A 5,706-nucleotide genomic window follows, 5' to 3' on the forward strand; every position below is an offset into this window, starting at 1 on the left:
GTACGTCATATGACGCGTTTCAGGTTTGAGTTCAGACCTTGGTCTGAAATTACATTTCACAAAGCAAGGTTTGTCCTCAGACCAGGTTTATGTACGTCATCAGACCCGAAATTTACAGACTGCTCAGATAGGAGGTTTGTAATTTCTCAAACCTGGTTTGAGAGCTATCAACCAATCAGGATGCAGCACTGGGTGGAGATAATTTATGCTCGATTGATTTTATCCAAATAATTCACCGCCTAAACAATCTGCGATAGTATCTGGTCAGCCCGATTTTAGTGCAATTGAAATCTCTCAATCTCTCGATCCTTCCTTTCCTTAAAATCGTAAGTATAAAACCTGTACATGTAGTCGAATCCATACTCTTCACGTTACTGAGACTTCATATGTGATATGCTTTATAACTTTCCATTTTCCATGAAATGTTCGGTTTTTACATATCCGACGGCCTCTCAATTCCAGAGTTCAGGGACTGAGTCCGAGGGAGCTCGAGTCCAACGCCCAAGGCGGCGGGGGAGCTCGCACCCTCTTACCCTGGGCTGGAGTTGGGCCTAGCCGGGCCTACAGTAGGCTATATCTGAGTATGTCAGTATGACTGTCATGTTTAATTTCGTCTTGTTGTCAGCAATGCCATGACACATGCCTATTAGAATAGGCCTAGACCTACACTATTATTACAAATTCATGATAATGATAATAATACCAGGCTCTAGCCTAGTAAAGTAGTATAGGCCTGGCAATGATGTCCATCACTTGACTTGTTTCACTGACACTGGTACCTAAATAATAGAAATTAAAATGGCATCAGCAATGCCAATGTTCCCCAAAATGAATCACACTGACAGGCATGGACCAAAAGCTTCAGTCTCTCTATATCGCCGGTTGTTCACTGAGACTACGCCTGGCTCCACTAGACCTCCGATTATAGAATGTCAACAAATGTCAGTTTTAATATTATTTTTATTAAAGAAATGACCCATATCACTCAGACAGTTATTTCTGTCTATGACTAGATCTAGACTAGTATGAGTCGTGACAAGCAAAGCTTAGTTTTATTAAATTTAGATCTGGTTCTGATTGTCTTAATTAACTGGCTTAGTCTCCAGAGCAAGGATCACCCACAAAGACACACACAAGTAATAACATTTCTTTAATTTAAAAACATTGTTTAAACATTTGTTTAATTTTATCTTCACTCTAATAAAGATGGTAGAAATGCAGCTGATTCAGCATAATGAGCTGGTGTACCTGAAGGAGGAGCTGGAGCAATATATAGCAGCACAACCGGGCAGAGGCCTCTGAGTCTGAGATTGGAAAAACCCGCTGGATGATGAGCCTTTTGTTTTAGATTGAGGTAGGCTACTTTGAATTCAAATTCTGTATTGGGAAAGTTGCTGAAAACATGGCCAAACTACTTGATGAATATTGTAACATAGCTATAACAAAAAGGGCTTCTGTTGTAAAATCCAACCCTAGACTATAGTGTCGTTATTAAATGCAGAAATATTTCAATTCATGTTGACCGCCTAATTTCACTGTTCGTTTGCCCCGCTTCGCTGGTCTGCCTACGACCGTGCAAGCCCCCAATGCAATACACATGTGCATTTACATAAATTTATTCAATTTCTAAGCATTTTCTGTCATATTCGATACATTGATAGATTAGTTATGATATTTATTCTTTTACATGGTACTGTAGGTGATGGGAGCATTAATGTTCATAATTTGTGTGTGGGGGCATTTCCCAATACTGTTATTTGGCTTTAATACATGAGGAAATTATTCAGATTATGTGTTGGAAACAGGTTTGTGATTTCTTGTTTTGTGTAAAACTACTTACTACTTAAACTTATTTTTCAAAAGGTGAAGCCGTGAAGGAGATTAGAAAAGGCATAGACAATTTTGTCTTTTACGTTAATTGATTCACACCACATCTAGAAATCAGGATTTTTTTTTTGTAAAGTGACAGTGACAGTTGGGGATGCTGTAAAAATATAATAGCATAAACCAGCAAAAAAATGATTTATTTGAATGCTTGTTTTTTTAATTTTTTAAAAAGGTAATTCGATCTAAAGGATGCACCGTGAGGAGGTGGCATGCCGTGTCATATTCATCTGTTTGCCGAATGGAGAGTAGTGAGTGAGGGATGTTTCCGAAGCTGTTGTCAGAAGAAAGGGACAAGTCATGAAGTTTCCTACAAGTTACAAGGCAATAGTGACTACTATTCAGAAGCAGTTTTTCCAGTACTGCAGATTTCCAGGTTGCTGTTGATGGGAGACACATGTTTACATCAGGAGCCCTGGTGGGGCAAGAGCCAGGTACTACTTCAATAGGAAGAACAGGTACTCCATCGATGTTCAGGTGAAATAAATGAATACATCATGACTGGATCCAGCACGGCTTTCCCTTTAGACCTTTTTTTTTGTACCTTGCAAAATTTTCACATTAGATATATACACTCTCCAGTCTTGTGTGTTGTACATCCATGCTAATTCATTGGTGACCAATGCAAGATTTCTAGTGGCCAAATGGATATTAAAGTAATATTCGCGTACAGGTACTCATTTCACTGCCTTTGTACACAGTTAAGGATATCCAATGGATAGTTAAACTTAAAAATCCTAACACTCGTTAATATCTTTTTAACGAAAGGGAAATTTGAAAAATCAAAACTTGTTCCATCCTTCTATTGGCAATACGGATATGACCTCTAGATTTCTGATATTTTGTTGATGGCCATGGCAATTGGGCCACTGTTTTTGCCATTGATCAATGAAAGAAAAAACAACAAAGAGAAGCATGTAAATTGATCAATGGCAATTACCACTATATATTTTAACTATAGAAAAACAAACGGGTTCATTTCCAATAAAAAGATGCGAGAGTGGGTACCCCCAACCCCCCCCCCCCCCCCCACACACAAACAAAGCATTTGTTGTTTTAGGCTCGAAATGTTTTGTTAAAAGTGAGATTATTTTTGTTTACATTGTTACAAGATAAACAATGAAAACATGAGTTAAAAATGAAGAAATACTTCATCAGTCAATAAATATAGGGTAATTAGAATTTTCTTCCAATTTTTGTTGTATGAATAGATATTGAAAAGCAATTATCACATATTCAACTGCATTTGCATTAATTACCATAAATAACAAGTGAAATTTATACATTTCACGGCCTATCTGAAGTGTGAAATGAGTGAGTTTTCATAACTAATGAATGCCAACATGTTATTTCATATTGACAGGTTGTCTGTGATTATGCTGGGAAAATAACTAGTATCGTTGCAAGGTGGCCTGGACTGGTAGCAGCCACGATGCCAGGATCTTTTCTGAGTGTGCACTGAATTGACAGCTTGATGCTAGGGCATATGAATAACAGTTGATTCTTGGAGATAGACTATAGGGTAGGTACTGTAGATTATTTCTTTATATGAAAACATTTGTTTATTCTTTTTCTTAATCAATCTTGTTTCCTTTTTTGTATTTGGCCAACATGTGACATGTTAGGAATGTTCATTTGGTAATATAGTAACAACTCGCATTAAGTAATTAATTCAAACGAGCTCATGTGCTTTTAAATTCAGTTCACAAATCACAATTAATGTTTTTGATATCTGGATGCAACTTGATTAGTTTGTTGTCAAGTGGAACCTCATAGTTTTTGTATTAGTGACACAGGATTGAATAATTCCTGATTATGTGTACAATACATTGTATCCTTTCTATAGTATTACCCCCCCCCCCCCACCCCCCCTCCAAGAAAAAAAATGAACAAGTCGAAATTAAAAATATTGTTTATGATATTGTTTATTTTGTTCATTCAATTTTGCAGGTATCCATGCCTTCTCTGCCTCATCAGAAGCCATTTCTTCATTCAGAGGGTCGACCACAGATGTGCTTTAAAGGCCATCTGTACTAGTTCAGCCAAAGAGGATTAGACAACCCAGCAAGGTCACTGACGGGAGGCTATCTCATCAATTCAGTTCTCAATTAACATAAGAAAAAGAGGATCATGGGGGATTAACAGGCACAGATTGGGGAAGTTTTCTATATAGAGGGAGCAAGTAGCTAAAAGTAGTACAGTGGGGCTTTAACACTTCACACACAAAAAGGGAGATGTGTGATTGAGCGCATATTTATTAAATGCAAGGATGAGGACGTTCCATGCCTCATCAATACTAAGAGTATTTCAAAATACGGCCCCTCCTTGGTGTTCCCACAATACTTCGTAGTTATGCAGCATTACATCAAGAACCTGGGTGTTGAATATTTTTGATGTTATGTTTAGTTGATAAGTATTTGTTGTCACTCTGACGGTATTTGTAATTAAGTGTTCTCTATAGATTAAATGCACCCGATTTAACTATAATTAGCATTGTACTGCTGAGTTGAGGGTGGGTCAATATAAATTATTTGGTTGGCAGCTAGGGGAGAGTATTCGAACAAATATTATTTACTGTACTAAGCGAAGTCAGAATTAAAGAACTTTTATGTGCAAATTTGAATTTTCGTCACCCATTTTGTTGTATTTCTGATTTTCTTTCTGCTAATAGCGCTACAGTGAGACTTTTAATTGGCCTTCCAGAGCCTCTCTTAACCTCTAGTGGGCTATATTTCATATAAGCATGCTACAAAATTTACAAATGTGAACTGCATTGTTTGAACAAACGGTAGATTACTATTGTGTTGTATGCTCAATTATTTATGTAAAACATGAAAATACAAATACAATATTCTTGCTTTCATATATTTACAAAGATAACTGAAATAGATATGTGTCAGATTATCTCTCTCTCTCTTTCTCCCTTTTTTTTTGGGGGGGGGTGCAGATGTGTGTGTTTGCAGTTTGCATGGTTTTGCATTATGTGTTTCATTGCAAAAAAGAAGAAGAAGAGAGAGAGAGAGAAAGTTGAATAGAGAGAGAGAGGGGACAAAGAAAAAAATTAATAGAGAGAGAAAGGGAGGGAGAGAGAGAGAGAGAGAGAGGGGAGAAAGAAAAAGAATTAATAGAGAGAGAAAAGGAGAGAGAGAGAGAACAAAAATGGGTATAGAAAGAGAGGAGGGACGGGGACAGAGAAAGAGACAGGGAGGGAGAGAGAAAGGAAAGATGGCCATAGAGGAATTTTTAAAAATTAATATTATATGGAAACAAATCATTTACCAGTTGCAATTTTGATGTGAAAAAAATAGCCAGTTGGGGAAACAAACGGGGAACTAGTTAAAATAATAATTGATTGACCATTCTAACAAAATAACTATATAGATGTATAGTAATTAACAATTGCAATCAAATGAATTAATATATTAATCACAATAAAAACTTAACTCATATTAAATCATTATTATTATTATTATTAGGTGATTTTATTGATAAGAATGTGTAACCCCAAAACAATAAGACTCTTACAGTTAATTTAAAAGAGCCCTTGACAACCTTAGATGTATTTATCTAACGAAGGTTTTCAGGTGCCAATGTCAATTTGTTCTGGGTCAGATTGAGTGCTTCACCAGCACCACACAAATGTGAGTACGTGGGGCACTTTCTGCATCGGCGCGCCAGTTTGGTTCGATTAATTCATGAAAATACAATTCAAAAGTTTATTTCAGAGATGTTCTAACCATCATCTTTTCAAGATTGCTCATTAAGATGTCCGGATCGTACTAAGAATGCTTAGTTTAACAGTTTTTTTCAATTCTTAACATT

The 5,706-nt window shown here is 36.6% G+C and overlaps 2 long non-coding RNA genes across 2 annotated transcripts; both read left to right on the plus strand.

Moving 5' to 3' along the window:
* Nucleotides 1–307: 307 nt before the first annotated feature.
* LOC115920317 lies at nt 308–2,255 on the plus strand. The gene is made up of 3 exons (XR_004062333.1): nt 308–326; nt 1,207–1,354; nt 2,060–2,255. It is a non-coding gene; the product is annotated as an uncharacterized LOC115920317 (long non-coding RNA).
* A 21-nt stretch (nt 2,256–2,276) lies between these two features.
* On the plus strand, nt 2,277–3,993 carry LOC105446302. Its single transcript, XR_004062334.1, has 3 exons — nt 2,277–2,361; nt 3,248–3,406; nt 3,835–3,993. It is a non-coding gene; the product is annotated as an uncharacterized LOC105446302 (long non-coding RNA).
* Nucleotides 3,994–5,706: the final 1,713 nt, after the last annotated feature.

The sequence above is a fragment of the Strongylocentrotus purpuratus genome, unplaced genomic scaffold, assembly GCF_000002235.5.
Source record: "Strongylocentrotus purpuratus isolate Spur 01 unplaced genomic scaffold, Spur_5.0 spur5_scaffold_8, whole genome shotgun sequence".
NCBI lineage: Eukaryota > Metazoa > Echinodermata > Echinoidea > Camarodonta > Strongylocentrotidae > Strongylocentrotus > Strongylocentrotus purpuratus.